Here is a 19,229-nt window from a genome sequence, read left to right on the forward strand (position 1 = left end):
GGCAACATTTTCATGCAGAGGGCGGTACATGTATGCAAGAGGAAGTGGTGAGGCTGATACAATTACAACATTTAAAGGGCATCTGGATGGGTACATAATAGGAAGGGTTTAGAGGGATAGGAGCCAAGTGCTGGCAAATGGGACTAGATAGCTGATCGGCATGGACGAGATGGACCAAAGGGTCTGTTTCCTTGCTGTACATCTCCAAGACTCTGTGGTCTGAAGACTGGATCTGGAGGATCATATCAAAAAGCATCACCCTTCAGCTGTTCACAACAGGCAAGAACTGGAACATGTCCATCTAGCATCTGTGTGCCAAACTCTTAAAATGTGCCCAATAATAGATGTGATTCCACAATTGGACAATATTTATTAAATAATTGGAAGTATCCTAAGAATTACACTGACAACCAATTTAAGATTCGAAGTCAAGCTTGTAGTGTGGAGACCCTTGTGCATATTAGAAGCCTCATATGTGTACATGGGGCCCTAATCTTTGCAGATAGAAAGAACTCGTAGATTGCCCTGTTTAACTGAACAAAATCGATGACATCCATTCTCCGGCTCGTTCCTCAAGGCAATAACTTGACCCACATTAACCTGCCTAGTTAAATTTAAACATAACTTAGCAGTGAACAATCATTCAAATGGTGCATTCTCCATAGCAATGCCTCTCTTAATCAAGTCTACTTGTTAAGTGATCAGTACACTCTGTTCATATAGTCAATTGTTGTCCCCTTCATATTGATATTCTTGTAAATTGTCCTGGTGAGTGCAAGTTGAAAAGCTTCCTTTTTTTTTTGAAAGCAACACTCACATTTAGTCTACTGGAATCAATAAGCTAAACACTGGGAAAAGTTTGACGTATGGTGCATTATTCTTTGAGTCAGCACAAGCATGTTGCCAAATTTACATGTCACCCATCAGGAAGAAACTCAACCCTTTTACATTTAACAAACTTACAGATACTCAAACGTCTGTGAAGGATCATCCTGTTTCCACTCTAAAGTTTCTTGCTCAGTTGACAAACTAGGTTTGGTTTCTTTCTGGCAAATTGTGGTGTTCAAAGCTATCTCCTTTACCCGACATCTCCTCAAGCAATCCTTAAGTGACCTATGAACACAACTCACTCACTCCTTAACATATATTCCTTCAACTCTTGCTTTAAATGGACATATACAATGTCTTTCTCTCCGACATCTCAAAGTTTATGACTGATGACTTATCTTCTGTCTCATTCTGGAGTCCGCAAAATGCACTGCTATTGTTACAGGTCTTTTCTGTCTAAATTACCTGATTCTCTCTTTAAAAAATACTATGCACACAGAATGACTTTCTGGACAAAATGTTTCTTTTTCTAAAAGGAAACTTGTTTCTGTCTCCCTGTGCCTCTTATCTGGGTTTCGAAAACAATACATTATTCATCCAAGGGTTTTTTTCCCTCCAAAGGCTTAAGTGTAAACAGGTTTGCTAATAACCCAGTACCACTCACAGAAATCGAATACACGAGTAAACAGTGTCCCTTTTCCTTAACGCACACAATACAAAAATACAAATCAAACTGAAAGCAATATGACAAGATTCTCTCTATGTAGGACCCAAGATTTCAAATAATAATAAAAGTCTCATCACTCCTGCAAACTGGCAGGTACATTTCAGTTAACACCATACTTAGTTAGTAACACCAACAAAAACTTACATATAGATAGCTTTTATGTAGTAAAATTTCCCAACGTACTTCACAGAAGCATTAAAGTAATCACAAAGTGATTATTTAACACCTTTCATGACCACTGGGTATTGCAAGCTGCTGAACATTTAATGAGGTAACCCTCCTATCAGAAACAAAGTGACCTCAGTTTCAATGCATTTGCGAAAAGGAATTTAGACTATTGTTTGAAAGGAAACAATGCTCAGGGCTATGGGGAAAATGTTGGAGAAGGATGAAATGAGATGCTAGTAATTCAGAGAGCCAGTTCAGAAACGACGAGTTGAATGGCTACCTTTTATAGTGAAGTAATCAGAGGACATCCTACTACCAGTTGCACAAAGCCACAGGAGATGTGCTATTTGTAAATAAATATTGGCATGATCTATAAAAGGTGAACAACAATACTGCTTCTCATAAATTAAGTTTATACCTTAGAGTCAAATACCCAAAAGATCCTGAAGGATGTGAATTATCAATAAACATTTTCTGCAACAAATTTTAAAGGTTCCAAAATCATATAACATTAATTAAGACTACAAGAAATAGGAATAGAAGTAGGCCAGTCAGCCCATCAAACCTGTTCTGCCATACAGTAAGATCATGATTGATCTTTCAGCCCAATATGCTAGTGCCAGCTCTTTCCAATTAATCTTTCAACATTAGCTCTTGCCCATAGCTGAATAATTCTTTTCCTTTGTCTGATACCTTTTTGGAAGCCATTTTGGATGTGTTCCAGTGAATCCAAAAGCATGTGGTGCTTTGGAGAGGGTGCAGTGGAGGTTCACCAGGATGCTGCCTGGTATGGAGGGTGCTAGCTATGAGGAGAGGTTGAGTAGATTAGGATTATTTTCATTAGTAAGGGGTTGGAGTGGGGTGGGGGAAAACAGGGCAGGGATCTAACTGAGGCCTACAAAATCATGATAGGTGTAGATGGGGTGGATAGCAAGAAACTTTTTCCCAGAGTAGGGGACTCAATTAATTGGATTCACAAGTTCAAAAGAGAGGGGAAAAGTTTTGGGGCGACATACAGTGAAAGTTCTTCACGCAGAGGGTGGTGGGTGCCTGGAATGCATTGCCAGGAGAGGTGTTTGGGGCGGGGGGGGGAACAATAGCGTCATTTAAGATGTCTAGTCAGATTCATGGATGAGCAGGAAGGGTAAGGATACAAATCCTTAGAAAACAGGCAGCATGTTTGGACAGAGGATCTGGATTGGCACAGGCTCTTTGTTCTTTATAGACAGAGCAGGCAGGAAGAAAAGTAGAGAACAAGGTAGGACTAATAAATTAAACTGCATTAATTTCAATGCAACAGGCCTAACAGGTAAGGCAGATGTACTCAGGGCATGGCAAGGAACATGGAACTGGAATATCATAGCAGTTTTAGAGACATGGCTCAAGGATAAACAGGACTGGAAGCTTAATGTTCCAGGGTATAGATTTTACAGGACGAATGCAATGGTGGATTAGATTAGATGACTTACAGTGTGGAAACAGGCCCTTCAGTCCAACAAGTCCACACCGACCCACCGAAGCGTAACCCACCCAAGGCCCATTCCCCTACATTTACCCCTTCACCTAACACTATGGGCAATTTAGCATGACCAATTCACCTAACCTGCACATTTTTTGGATTGTGGGAGGAAACCGGAGCACCCAGAGGAAATCCACGCAGACACGGGGAGAATGTGCAAACTCCATACAGTCAGTCGCCGGAGGTGGGAAATGAACCCGGGTGTCTGGCACTGTGAGGCAACAGTGCTAACCACTGTGCCACCGTGTCACACACCATGGAGTGGGGGGGTGGGGGCAAGAGAGGAGGGGGAGTGGCTTTTTTTTTATTAGGGATAACATTATGGCTGTTTTTAGAACATAGACCAGTACAGTACAGGCCCTTTGATGTTGTGCCAACCTTTTATCCTACGCTAAGATCAAACTAACCTACATACACTGTTTTACTATCATCCATGTGCCTTTCCAAGAATCGCTTAAATGTCCCTGATGTATTTTACTCTACTTTCACTGCTGGCAGTGCATTTCAAGCACCCATCATTCTGTGTAAAGAACCTACCTCTGAAATCTTCCCTAAACCTTGCTTCAATCACCTGAAAATATGCCCCCTTGTGACAGACAGAGACTTTCAGGGCGGAAATGGCTATGCACTCTATCTACACCTCAAAATCTTGTACACCTCTACCAATTCACTTCTCAGCTTTCTTTGCTTCAATGAGAAAACCCTAGTTCCCTCAACCTTTCTTCATAAGACATGCCCTCCAGTCCAGACAGCACCCTGGTATATCTCCTCTCCACCCACTCTAAGGCTTCCACATCATTCTTATAATGGGGTGACCAGAGCTGACACAATATTCCAAACGTGGTCTAACCAGGACTTTGCAGAGTTGCAGCATAACCTCGGGGGGTCTAAACTGAAATCCCCTGATAATGAAAGGCTTCTTAATGACCTGATCAACTTGGGTGGTAATTTTGAGGGATCTATCGATATCGACCCCAAGATCCCTTTGTTCCACCACAGTGCCAAGAATCCTGCCTTTAACCCTGCAATCTGCATTCAAATTCAATCTTCCAAAATGAATCACTTCACACTTTTCCAGATTGAACTAAATCTGCCACTTCTCAGTCCAGCTCTGCATCCTGTCAATGTCCCATTGCAACCTATAACAGCCCTCCACACTATCTGCAACTCCAACCTTCATGTCATCAACAAACTTCCTAACCCACCCTTCCACATACTCATCCAAGTCATGAATAAAAAAAAAAATCACAAAGAGCAGAGATCTCAGAACAGATCCCTGCAGAACACCACTGGTCACCAAGCTCCAAGCAGAATATTTTCCATCTATTACCACCCTCTGTCTTCTATGGGCCAGCCAATTCTGTATCCAGACAGCCAAATTTCCCTGTATCACATGCCTCCTTACTTTCTGAAAGAACTTGTTATGGGGAACCTTAAACATCTTGCTAAAATCCAAATAAACCATATCCACTGCTCTCACTTCACTAATGTGTTTTGTCACATCCTCAAAGAATTCAGTAATACTTATGAGGCATGATCTGTCCCTCACAAAGCCGTGCCGTGTATCTCTAATCAATCTATGCTTTTCCAAATAATCAGATATCCTGTCTCTCAGAATCCTCTCCGATAATTTGTTCACCATCGATGTAAGACTGACTGGTTTGTAATTCTCAGGATTATTCCTATTCCCTTTCTTGAAACGGGGAATAACATTTGCCACCCTCCAATCTTCTGGTACTTCTCTCACGGACAGTGAGGACGTAAAGATTATCGCCAAAGACACAGCAATCTCTTCCCTCATTTCACGTAGTGACCTTGGGTTTATCTCATCTAGCCCAGGGGACTTATCTATCCTCATATTTTCAAAATTGCCAGCACATCTCCTTAACTTCAACCTGTTTGAGCATGTCAGCTTGTTTCACGCTGTCCTCACAAACAACAAGGTCCCTCTCACTCGTGAATACTGAAGCAAAGTATTCATTAAGGACCTCCCCTACTTCTTCTAACTCCAGGCACAAGATCCCCCCATTATTCCTGATCGACCCTACCCTCACTCAGGCCATCCTCTTGTTCTTCACTTAAGTGTAGGAAAAAGGACCGCTCTAAATCAGTAAGATAGCCTATGCGTGGACCCACAGGAGATAGGGGAGATATTAAACAAGTATATTGCATCAGCGTTACTGTGGAGAACGATATGAAATATCCAGAACGTGGGAAAATAAATAGCAACCTCATGAATAATGTCCATATTACAGAGGAGAATGCTGTATGTCTTAAAATGCATAAAGGTGGATAAATTCCCTGGACCTGATCAGGTATACCCTAGATCTCTGCAGGAAGCTAGGGAAGTAATTGCTGGCCATAGGCGAGATGCCGGAAAATGGGAAGTTGGCTAATGGGGTGCCACTATTTAAGAATAGTGGTAAGGAAAAGCCAGTGAACTGCAGATCAGTGAGCCTGACATTAGTGGTGGGCAAGTTGTTGCAGGGAATTCTGAGGGATAGGATTTACAAGTATTTCAAAATGATTTGGGAATGATTTGGGATAGTCAACATGGCTTTGTGCAAGAGAAATCATGGCTCACTAACTTGACTGAGTTTTCTGAAGAAGTGACAAAGAGAATTGATGAGAGCAGAGCAGTGGACGTGATCTTATATGGGCTTCAGTAAGGCGTTCAACAAGGTTTCCCATGGGAGACTGGTTCGCAAGGTTAGATCACACAGAAGAGAGAGAGAGAGAGAAAAGTAGTTATTTGGATACAGAACTGGCTTGAAGGTAGAAAACATTTGGTGGTGGTGGAGTGTTGCTTTTCAGACTGGAGGGCTGTGACCAGCAGTTTGCCACAAGGATCAATGCTGGGTCCACTACTTTTTGTCATTTTACAGATGATTTGGATATGAACATTGGATATATGGTTAGTATGCACCAAAATTGGAGGTGCAGTGGACAGCAAAGGAGGTGACCTCGGAGTACAATGAGATCTTGATCAGATGGGCCATTGGCCTGAGGAGTGGCAGATGGAGATTAATTTAGGGAAATGTGAGTTGCTGCATTTTAGAAAGGCAAGTCAGGGCAGGATTTATACACTTAATGGTAAGGTCCTGGGGATTGAAACCAAAAGAGAAAATGCTGGAAAATCTCAGCAAGTCGGGCAGCATCTGTAAGGAGGGAAAAGAGCTGACGTTTCGAGTCTAACTGACCCTTTGACAAAGGGATAGTCAGCTCTTTTCTCTCCTTACAGATGCTGCCAGACCTGCTGAGACTTTCCAACATTTTCTCTTTTGGTTTCAGATTCCAGCATCCGCAGTAATTGGCTTAGGTCCTGGGGAGTGTTGCTGAACAAAGAGACCTTGGATTGCAGTTCGTAGTTCCTTGAAAGTACAGTCGCAGGTAGACGGGATAGCAAAGAAGGAATGTAGTATTGATAAGTTGGAAATAGATATAGTGACCATATAGAAAATGGAGCTCAGAAATGTTAACTAAAACGGCCCCGGCATATTGGCTGTATTTCCCGGCATCCTAAGCGACAGGCTAAGCGAAACTAATTGCTAACATAGCAATTTGCAAGAAGCCAGCCTAGCGGTAAACAATCCTCCCCACAGGTCCGAGGATGAGATAGTACATAGCACTAGATAAAAGAGCAACCAGAGGAATACTGGAGCCTCATTGTTTTAGAGCTGTACTAATGAATACATGTGTAGTTTAGAGCAATTTTTGATATCTGAATGTTACCTTGAACAGCAGAGTAAGAATAACGAGGGCTATGTTAAGAGCTTAACCAGATGGCTGTTGGTATCTGTGTGTGTGTTAGATTTAGAGCATTTTTTTTGTGTGTAAGCTTCCAATAAAGTATGCTTTTTTTAATTTTACACTGTGCGATAGCTTGATGATACGGGACTCTGTATTGCGTACGAAGTTATGTATAAATGTAACAACTTTCCCTATCAACGGTGAGAGAATCCATCCTTTAGTACCCGGCGTGGTCTAAAGTGGCTTTTCTCTCCCAGGATTGTTTGTATATTCGTATACTGACAGTCTTGAATAAAAACAGTACTGTTGAAATGTGTTAATCAAGTGGTGGTTCTCTGTTCTTGGACAGGCGTTCACAAAAAGCCCAGAAGCTCAAAGCTGAGCTTCCACAGTATGCTTTCCATTACTGGTCAGTGCATTGAAATAAGGTGAAAGTTGGCTCAGAGACAGCTTTCAAGTGCAGGAGCCTGCACAGCCATTACTGGAAGGTGGGCTACACAACCAACATTTCCTACAAATATGGTGAAAGCCCCTACACTGCTGACCAGTTCATGGGTCTGGGTTGCCAGAGTAGCAAAGTAAACCAGTACCACAAGTGCTCGTGCTAAAGTCACTCCAGCAAGGAAGTGGCCAGCTACCCACACAAACCTGGACTGAGAACACCAGACAAGAGACGAGCCAAAAATGCCAGCAGCATCTTGTTCATCGAGGAGGTGGAGATCCAGGCAAACTGATCAGAGAACATCATGTTCAAATATTTTTGGTTAAAGATCAGTTTTCCTGATTAGAAATCATGAAGCTTACCCTATCAAAGCTATGTTACTATAAAATACCAACAGTATGAAAATGTTGCACGTAAAGAACGTCTGAAAAACGCTTTTAGGGGACATCCCAGAGCTGACAGCATTCAGGTAATCGGGTGGGCTGGGCTGTGGATGGTGGGGGTGAAAACTCCCAGAGCAGACATTACCCTGCAACCTAGAGCAGTTCCTCCACCAGCAGCTTCCAGTGGGTGCACTCACATTAACTCATTTTTCAAAAAGATATTTATAAATACTTAGTATCGGTTTTTATATTTTCAGCTTCCTTTCTATTGTCCTCTAATTTTTCCCCATTCTGTTACTCTTTGCTGGTTTTTGTGTTGTTTAGTCTTCTAACCTGCCACCCAGCTTTGTGCGATTAAATGCTTTTTCTTTAAATTTCATATATCTTTTAATTTTTTGTGTTAACCATATTGTCAGGTCCTCCCCTTGGAATTTTTCTTTCCCATTTGAATATATCTATTATGCATTTTCTGAGCTATCCCTTAAACGTCTGCCATTGCATCTTTATTGACCTATCCTTTAACTTAATTTAGAAATTCACTTTAACTCGCCCTGCTTTCATGCCTTTATATATTAAACCTACATGAGAGCAATTACTATCAAGTCTTGAACTCATTCTTCTCTCCCTCAAGCCGGAAATTCAATCACATTATTAGTTGCTGCTACCAAGAGTATCATCACTATGACACTAATTAATCCTATCTCATTGCACAAACCATTTTGAGTTCAGCTTGCTCTCTGACTAGTTATTGAACATGCTGTTCTTTGAAACAATCCAAAAAGCATTCTATAAAATTCCTCATTTGGGCTACTTTTGTCCGTCTGATTTATTCTGTCCATGTGGAGATTAAAATAGCTCATGACCATTATTGTACTTTTCTGATAAACCTCCCTTATTTCTTCCTTTTTATTCTGTTCTACCATGTGTTTACTGATAAAGTACCTGTATACTACTCCTGCAACAGACTATTTCGCTTTCATCATTTCTATCACTACCTAAATTACTTGTGCATTCCGAGTTCTAGAATTTGGGTAATTCCTTTATATTGTGCAATGACAATAATTGATTAACAGAACCAGTACTCTTAGCTTTGTCGTTCTTAATAATCTTTACACTTCAGTTTCCAATTCTCAATCAATGTTGCCCTATCACGATAACTCTGTAAAAGTGATCTGACCATAGTTAGAACATAGAACAATACAGCACAGAACAGGCCCTTCGGCCCACGATGTCGTGCCGAACATTTGTCTTAGCTTAAGCACCTATCCATGTACCTACCCAATTGCCACTTAAAGGTCACCAATGATTCTGACTCTGCCACTCCCACAGGCAGCGCATTCCATGCCTCCACCACTCTCTGGGTAAAGAACCTACCCCTGACATCCCCCCTATACCTTCCACCCTTCACCTTAAATGTATGTCCCCTTGTAACACTCTGTTGTAGGCAGGGAAAAAGTCTTTGACTGTCTACTCTATTTATTCCCCGATCATCTTATAAACCTCTATAAATTCTCTCCTCATCCTTCGCCTTTCCAATGAGAAAAGGCCTAGCACTCTCAACCTATCCTCACCTATTCTCCATTCCAGGCAACATCCTGGTAAATCTCCTCTGCACCCTCTCCAAAGCTTCCACATCTTTCCTAAAGTGAGGCAACCAGAACTGCACACAGTACTCCAAATGTGGCCTTAGCAAGGTCCTGTACAGCTGCAACATCACCTCACGACTCTTGAATTCAATCCCTCTGCTAATGAACGCTAATACACCATAGGCCTTCTTACAAGCTCTATCCACCTGAATGGCAACTTTCAAAGAGCTATGAACATAGCCCCCAAGATCTCTCTGCTCCTCCACCTACCATTAACCGGGTATTCCGGATTCTTATTTGTCCTTCCAAAATGGACAACCTCATACTTGATAGGGTTGAATCCCATCTGCCACTCCTCAGTCTAGCTCTGCATCATATCCAAGTCCCTTTGCAGCTGACAACAACCCTCCTCACTATCCACAACTCCACCAATCTTCGTATCATCTGCAAATTTACTGACCCACCCTTCGATTCCCTCTTCCAAGTCATTAATAAAAATTACAAACAGCAGAGGACCCAGAACTGATCCCTGCGGAACTCCACTTGTAACTGGGCTCCAGGCTGAATATTTACCATCTACCACCACTCTCTGACTTTGACCGGTTAGCCAGTTCTCTATCCAACTGGCCAAATTTCCCACTATCCCATGCCTCCTGACTTTCCGCATAAGCCTGCATAAGCCTACCATGGGGAACCTTATCAAATGCCTTACTAAAATCCATGTACACTACATCCACTGCTCTACCTTCATCCACATGCTTGGTCACCTCCTCAAAGAATTCAATAAGGCTTGTAAGGCAAGACCTACCCCTCACAAATCCGTGCTGGCTGTCCCTAATCAAGCAGTATTTTTCCAGACATTCATAAATCTTATCCCTCAGTACCCTTTCCATTACTTTGTCTCCCACTGAAATAAGACTAACCGGCCTGAAATTCCCGGGGTTATCCCTATTCCCTTTTTTAAAAACAGGGGCACAACATTCGCCACTCCAGTCCCCTGGCACCACCCCCATTGACAGTGAAGACGAAAAAGATCATTGCCAACGGCTCTGCAATTTCCTCTCTTGCGTCCCACACAATCCTAGGATATATCCCGTCAGGCCCGGGGAACGTGTCTATCCTCAAGTTTTTCAAAATGCCCAACACATCTTCCTTCCTAACAAGTATCTCTTCTAGCTTACCAGTCCATTTCATACTCTCCTCTTCAACAATACGGTCCCTCTCATTTGTAAATACTGAGGAAAAGTACTCATTCAAGACCTCTCCTATCTCTTCCGACTCAATGCACACAGTCTCCCACCATTGTCCTTGATCAGACCTACCCTCATTCTCGTCATTCTCATGTTTCTCACATACGCATAAAAGGCCTTGGGATTATCCTTGTTGCTACCCGCCAAAGACTTTTCATGCCCTCTCTTAGCTCTCCTAATCCCTTTCTTCAGCTCCCTCCTGGCTATCCTGTATCCCTCCAACGCTCTGTCTGAACCTGGTTTCCTCAACCTTATGTAAGCCTCCTTCCTCTTCCTTCAACCTCCCTCGTCAACCAAGGTTCCCTCACACGACCATCTCTTTCCTGTCTGAGAGGTACATACATATCAAGGACACGTCGTATCTGTTCCTTGAAAAAAAGTTCACATTTCAATGACATCCTTCCCTGACAGCCTATGCTCCCAATTTATGCTCCTCAGATTCTGTCTTGAAAAATCGTATTTACCCTTCCCCCAATTGTAAAACCTACCCTGTTGTTAGTTATTTATTTGTTAGTTCGTTATTTCTATTTGTACTAATCAGTTCATCTGTGTTATTTTGAATTCTGCATACATTTAGATAAAGAGAATTAGTTTTGTCTTTTTATTATTTTCGTAACCTCTGGTCATATCAGTTGATTCACTCTTATATTTGTACTAAACATACAATCAGGACTATGTACTAAACACAGGAACAGGAGTAAGTCCTTCAGTCGACTGAGCCTGCTCTGCCATTAAATATAACCACGGTTGATCATTCAACTTAGTACCCTGTTAATACTTTTGTTTCCTCAGATCCTTTGGCCCATTTAGTCCGAAGAAGTACATTTAAAATCTTTCTTGTAAGTCTTCAACGTTTTGACCTCAACAGTGTCCTATGGCTCACCACTCTCTGGCTGAAGAAATTTCTCCTCTTCACTGTTCGAAAAGGCCTACTTTATATCCTCAGACCGTGACCCCCTGGTTCTGGACTCCCCAGTCATTGAGAACATCCTTCGTGCAACTATCCTCTCTAATCCAGTTAGAATTTCTAGATTTCTTTGAGATCACCCCTCGTTCTTCTAAACACCAGTGAATATAGAACAATCAACAGTACAGCACAGGAACAGACCCTTCCATCTACCAAGACTGTGCTGATACATACCTTAACTTGTAGTCTAAACTAAAAGACTTTTACTACTACACAGTTCGTCTCCCTCTCTTCCCTGCCTATTCATGGATCAGTCAAGATGTCTCTTAAAATGTTGCAAGTGTATCCGCCTTCACCAACTCCTCTGGCAGGACATTCCAGGCACTTACCATCCTCTCTGTACTCTCTAAACTGATTTGATCAATGCCAATACGCATGTGATAATGTTAATAATGCGGAGTTTTAAAAATCCACTCATGGGAGATGGTATTTCTGGCTAAGCCAGCATTTATTTCCTAGCCCTAGTTGTTTGATCAAACTCAGGTCCCTGGTGCTGTGAGGCAGCAGTGCTCATCACTGAGCCACTGTGCCGCCCATGCACAGAACTTCCAGCACACTGTTGGAAATCACAATTAGTGCTAAATTACACCAACATTCCAGGATTGATGTGCTTTTAGTTAGTTTAGCCCAGGCATAGAGAAACCAACTTAAATTAAATAAAAAATAAATCTATTTTTCTAATCAACTAATTCAGAGTTATTACACACCTCTGGAGCAAGTGAGCCTGGAACCCAGGCCAGAGGTAGGGACTCCACCTCTGCACCACAAGACGCTTTAAATCATCTTAAGTTAGTGTTCTTACTTAACTAACTTCAGCTGTTCTCCAACAGTGAGCTTGTATACTCCTTGTCAAGCCTGGATGAAATTTAAATTTTAAACATTAGATATTTCATTTAAATACTTAAAACAAGAGAACCCTGATTTTTAAAAACATTTAAAATTTCCAACATCCAATACGCTTTTCAAAGCTGAAAGCCAGTGAACTTTTGCTGTATTCCTCTGATGCAAAAATACCCTTCCTCAAAGAAGGTCTTATGGCACAGTGGTAATATCCCTACCTCTGGACCAGAAAGTTTAGGTTTATGTCCTATCTGTTCCAGAGGTGCATCATAACATGTCCAAACATTTTATTTTAAAAAGTACCTTTTCTTAAATATAGAGACCTAAATTGCATACAGCATTCTAGGCATGATCTCATGAAAGTCTCATACAAATGCAAACAAATTGCTCTCCTAATCTAATTCCCATGTAATATATACCAACATGCCACTGTCTTCCTAATTGCTTCCCATACCTGCACACTAACTCAGTGTTCATTTTACGAGTTTACAAAAATCTCTGAATATCAACTTTTGAAAGCTTCTAAAGTCATTTCTGCTTTTCTATTCTCATGACAAAGTAAGTGGCTCCATGCTGCTTTACATTATTTCTCCATCTCTCTTTTAACCATTTATTTTGCAGCCTGTGTTCTCTTCACAGCTTACATCCTATCTAACTTTGTATGGGCAGCAAACTTAGAAACATTACTCGATGTAATTTGTCAGGCTGCACTTAATGGACAAGTGCCCATGTATTCCTACTCTCGGGAGACTGTCTGTAAACCAATCACCTATTCATATGATCACTTACTTTGTGTGTGACTTTCTCAAATGCCTTTGGGAAATTCAGGTGTACCATATCTACTGGCTCCCCTTTATCTATCATTCTAATTATATAACCTAACAACTCTAAAAGTTTGTTCAATCCGAAATTCATTCAAGTAAAAACATGGTGACTTTGTCCGATAATACTATGAGTTCATAGGATCATAGAATCCCTGCAGTGTGAAAGCAGGCCATTTAGCACATCAAGTCCACACTGACCCTGCGAAGAGCATCCTGCCCAGACCTCTACCCCACACTATCACCATAACCATGCATTTACAGTTGCAAATCACCCATCCCGGGGTCTTATGCATAATTTAACTTCGTTAAATCCACCTAACCTGAACATCTCTCGACTGTAAAAGAGGAAACTGGTGCACCCAGAGGAAACTGATGCAGACACGGGGAGTACATGCAAACTCCACACAGTCGCCTGAGGGTGAATTGAACCTGGGTCCTTGGCGCTGTGAGACAGCAGTGCTAACAACTCAGCCTTTGCAATTGCCTAAGCCCATTAAGACCTCCTTAATAAGAGATTCCAAGATGTTTTTGACAACTGAAGTCAGGTTAATTGACCAGTAGTTCCCAGTTTTCTCTGTCCTTCCTGTCTTGCATCACTATACTTTTGCTGGAGGATCCTCAGGCTCCAAATTGAGAACCAGCGCTAATTCCATGTTCCATTGGTGAGTCTCAATTTCTAAACTTAACCAACAGTTCCTTTCCTCATACCACATGATAATAGTGGAAAAGGTAATGTGCTTAGTGAGTTGTATCACAAGATCAACTTGGGCAGCACGGTGGCACAGTGGTTAGCACTGCTATCTCACAGCACCAGAGACCCGGGTTCAATTCCTGCCTCAGGCGACTGACTGTGTGAAGTTTGCACATTCTCCCCACGTCTGCGTGGGTTTCCTCCCACAGACCGAAAGTGTGTAGGTTAGGTGAATTGGCCATGCTAAATTGCCCGTAGTGTTAAGTGAAGGGATAAATGTAGGGAAATAGATCTGGATGGGTTGCGGTCTGTGTGGACTTGTTGGGCCGAAGGGCCTGTTTCCATACTGTAAGTAATCTAATTGCAAGCTAAAACCTTTTCCTCTCATATTGTGTCTCTCAGAATAAATTTGTGAAAATTAGCATAACTAGAAACCACTGACATCATCCAAAATATTTTTCAAAATCTTGAGACCATATTGTTCATTAACTTAAGGGTAAATTATAAACAATGTGTTTTCATATGTACCTTTAACACAATAAAACATCGATTTGCAAGAATAATGGGGGGAATTAAAATCAGGATTGCACAACGGGCTAGCATTAGATTAGTGCTGATATCTTGGAGGATTGTGGGTTAGCAAAGATTACAGAAGTAGTTTCTGAGGAGTCATAGAGATGTACAGCATGGAAACAGACCCTTTGGTCCAACCCGTCCATGCCGACCAGATATCCCAACCCAGTCTAGTCCCACCTGCCAGCACCCAACCCATATCCCTCCAAACTCTTCCTATTCATATACCCATCCAAATGCCTCTTACATGTTGCAATTGTACTAGCCTTCACCACTTCCTTTGGCAGCTCATTCCATACATGTACCACCCTCTGTGCTAAAAAGTTGCCCCATAGGTCTCTTTTATATCTTTCCCTTCTCACCCTAAAACTATGCCCTCTAGTTCTGGACTTCCCAACCCCAAGGAAAAGACTTTGTCAATTTGTCCTATCTATGCCCCTCAATTTTGTAAACCTCTATAAGGTCACCTCTCAGCCTCCAATGCTCCAGGAAAAACAGCCCCAGCCTGTTCAGCCTCTCCCTGTAGCTCAGATCCTCCAACATCCACATAAATCTTTTCTGAACCCTTTCAAGTTTCACAACATCTTTCCGATAGGAAGGAGACCAGAACTGCATGCAGTATTCCAACAGTGGCCTAACCAATGTCCTATATTGCCACAACATGACCTCCCAACTCCTGTACTCAATACTCTGACCAATAAAGTAAAGTATCCCAAACACCTTCTTCACTATCCTATTGACCTGCAAATCCATTTTCAAGGAGCTATGAACCTGCACTCCAAGGTCTCTTTGCTCTGCAACACTCCCTAGGATCTTACCATTAAGCATATATGTCCTGCTAAGATTTGCTTTCCCAAAATGCAGCACCTCGCATTTATCTGAATTAAACTCCATCTGCCACTTCTCTGCCCATTGGCCCATCTGGTCCAGATCCTGTTGAAAACTGAGATAACCCTCTTCGCTGTCCACTACACCTCCAATTTTGCTGGACCTCTTATACTCGCATCCAAATCATTTATGTAAATGACAAAAAGTAGAGGACCCAGCACCGACCCTTGTGGCACTCCAATGGTCACAGGCCTCCAGTCTGAAAAACAACCCTCCACCACCACCCTCTGTCTTCTACCTTTGAGCCAGTTCTGTATCCAAAAGGCTAGTTCTCCCTGTATTCCATGAGATCTAACCTTGCTAATCAATCTCCCAAGGGGAATCTTGTCAAACGCCTTACTGAAGTCCACATAGATCACACCTACTGCTCCGCCCTCATCAATTCTCTTTGTTACTTCTTCAAAAAACTCAATCAAGTTTGAGAGACATGATTTCCCATGCACAAAGCCATGTTGACTATCACTAATCAGTCCTTGTCTTTCCAAATACATGTACATCTTGTCCCTCAGGATTTCCTCCAACACCTTGCCCACCACTGAGGTCAGGCTCACCAGTCTATAGTTCCCTGACTTGTCTTTACCACCCTTCTTAAACAGGGAAAGTAGACAGAATGTAGCATCTTATAAGTTCTTCCTCATTACAAGCTGAAGTTTTCTTGTCGCTGACAAATCATGCACCACCACCAATATAGTTCAGGCTATCTTTATCCTTCCTATAACACCTGCAATACATTCACCATTATCATTTATCCTAACTGGAGAAGTTTATATACATGCCCCATTCTAGTTTCTTCTCAAGTATCCCTTCCAACTACCATTGATTTTTATTTTGTTGATTTCGTACTCTACTCTGGAATCCAAATTCTAAATTTTACTTTGTCTATGATATCATATATTTTCAAACCTTGCAAGTAGTGCTGTTGCAAATATTCCGCACGTTTATATACTTGTTCCAATTTTTACCAATGTATATTTAATTCTCTGAACATTGGTACTGTGTGCGGATTTAAAAGTCTTAGCAAAAACAGTACACAATCTTGACGACTCCTGCCTTCAACTGAAATATTTTGGATTGTCCCTCTTGTAGCCTCATGCTCAGTATTTGGTCTCAATATAAATTTTGAATAAACTGCACATCTTAATATCACATTTCAGTAACATCATTTATTAACTTTTAGAGTTAAATGCAATCAAATGCTTTTTCATTATCCACAAAGAATATGCAAATGTTCATATTTATTTCCAGATATTTTTCTGGTTAAATACTTTCCTCTTTTCTTCCTACTCCAGGTTAAATCCAGACAGTATTTCAATGATTTCTGCTCCAAATGTGTCATTATTTCATTCTAATATGATTTTAAAGATCACTTTAATAAGATGACTCATTAAGCTAAATTCTAAAATGATTGCGTTTCATTATTTTAGGTTTCTTGGGTAAAGAATAATCAATGTCTCAAATCACTTGGAATGTATCCATGTTTTTGATCACAAATTTCTATTACCAATTCTAGTTCTGTTTCTCCAAGGGCTTTTAGATCATCTATTGGTACTCCATGTCTGGGCTGACCATTTCGCATTCACTCACTGTTCAATTTGTCAGCATCCTTTATCTCTGACAGCATAATATTTGGTCCATTGTTTGCCTCTACATGACGACTGTAGTACAATTCACTTCTATATTTTAGTGTCAGCTTCTCTTTCAAATAATATTTAACTACCTTTGGCTTTTATGCACCCACTAACTATTATTATTCAAACACCTGGTATTTTACACAGTACTGTACAGGCAGTGAAGTATAGTCAAATGCAGCAGCCAAACAACGTAGCACAAGACCCCACAAAGAAAAATTAAATATTCTTGGCAATCTTGACCAAGAAGATGAAAAAACTCCTTCAAATCATGCATCTGAACAGATAGGGCCATTTCACCAAAGCAGCCTTTTCTCAGTGATACACTGAAGTGCCAACTCAGAATTTGAATATGTAGCCTGTCAGGGACCTGAACCAAAAACTTCAGATTAAGCTTTTTAAACTGGTAATGGCACTTTATCCTGAAGAAAGATTAACTATAACAATGTATACATATAAAAGCAATGATGATTACCTTTATGAGCCATTTCAGAAATACATTTGTGACTTTAAAACCTGTATTTTTGACCATGTCTATTTTGTCACTTTTCCTAATACTTCTTTGTTTGATGCAGTTGTAGATAATGTCTCTGGAGTAGACATTTTACCGAAGTGAATTAAGTAACTGCAAATCACTACTAACAGCGAAACAGACTCAGTCCTATGAATGTTGAAAATGTGTTGCTGGTTAAAGCACAGCAGGTCAGACAGCATCCAAGGAATAGGAAATTCGACGTTTCGGGCATAAGCCCTTCATCAGGAATGAGGAGAGGGTGCCAGGCAGGCCAAGATAAAAGGTAGGGAGGAGGGACTTGGGGGAGGGGCGATGGAGATGTGATAGGTGGAAGGAGGTCAAGGTGAGGGTGATAGGCCGGAGTGGGGTGGGGGCGGAGAGGTTAGGAAGAAGATTGCAAGTTAGGAGGGCGGTGCTGAGTTGAGGGAACCGACTGAGACAAGGTGGGGGGAGGGGAAATGAGGAAACTGGAGAAATCGGAGTTCATCCCTTGTGGTTGGAGGGTTACCAGGCGGAAGATGAGGCGCTCTTCCTCCAACCGTCGTGTTTTGTTATGTTTTGCCGGTGGAGGAGTCCAAGGACCTGCATGTCCTCGGTGGAGTGGGAGGGAGAGTTAAAGTGTTGAGCCACGGGGTGGTTGGGTTGGTTGGTCCGGGCGTCCCGGAGGTGTTCTCTGAAGCGTTCCGCAAGTAGGCGGCCCGTCTCCCCAATGTAGAGGAGGCCACATCGGGTGCAGCGGATGCAATAGATGATGTGTGTGGAGGTACAGGTGAACTTGTGGCGGATATGGAAGGATCTCTGGGGGCCTTGGAGGGAAGTGAGGGAGGAGGTGTGGGCGCAAGTTTTACATTTCCTGCGGTTGCAGGGGAAGGTGCCGGGAGTGGAGGTCGGGTTGGTGGGGGGTGTGGACCTGACGAGGGAGTCACGAAGGGAGTGGTCTTTGCGGAACGCTGATAGGGGAGGGGAGGGAAATATATCCCTGGTGGTGGGGTCCGTTTGGAGGTGGCGGAAATGACGACAGATGATACGTTGTATACGGAGGTTGGTGGCGTGGTAGGTGAGAACCAGTGGGGTTCTGTCTTGGTGGCGGTTGGAGGAGCGGGGCTCAAGGGCGGAGGAGCGGGAAGTGGAGGAGATGCGGTGGAGGGCATCGTCAATCACGTTTGGGGGGGAATCTGCAGTCCTTGAAGAAGGAGGCCATCTGGGCTGTGCGGTGTTGGAACTGGTCCTCCTGGGAGCAGATGCAGCGGAGACGAAGGAATTGGGAATATGGGATGGAGTTTTTACAGGGGGCAGGGTGGGAGGAGGTGTAGTCCAGATAGCTGTGGGAGTCAGTCGGTTTATAGTAGATGTCTGTGTTGAGTCGGTTGCCTGAGATAGAAATGGAAAGGTCTAGGAAGGGGAGGGAGGAGTCTGAGACAGTCCAGGTGAATTTGAGGTCGGGATGGAAGGTGTTAGTAAAGTTGATGAACTGTTCAACCTCCTCGTGGGAGCACGAGGCAGCGCCGATACAGTCATCGATGTAGCGGAGGAAAAGGTGGGGGTTGGTGCCAGTGTAGTTGCAGAAGATGGACTGTTCCACATATCCTACGAAGAGACAGGCATAGCTGGGGCCCCATGCGGGTGCCCATGGCAACTCCTTTAGTTTCCT

The 19,229-nt window shown here is 42.4% G+C and overlaps 1 protein-coding gene across 4 annotated transcripts in view; it reads right to left on the reverse strand.

Moving 5' to 3' along the window:
- Positions 1 to 19,229, reverse strand: part of dgkh (diacylglycerol kinase, eta) — a 570,460-nt gene that overhangs the window by 533,939 nt on the left and 17,292 nt on the right. The window lies entirely within an intron of this gene.

The sequence above is a fragment of the Hemiscyllium ocellatum genome, chromosome 12 (genome assembly GCF_020745735.1).
Source record: "Hemiscyllium ocellatum isolate sHemOce1 chromosome 12, sHemOce1.pat.X.cur, whole genome shotgun sequence".
NCBI classification, from domain to species: domain Eukaryota; kingdom Metazoa; phylum Chordata; class Chondrichthyes; order Orectolobiformes; family Hemiscylliidae; genus Hemiscyllium; species Hemiscyllium ocellatum.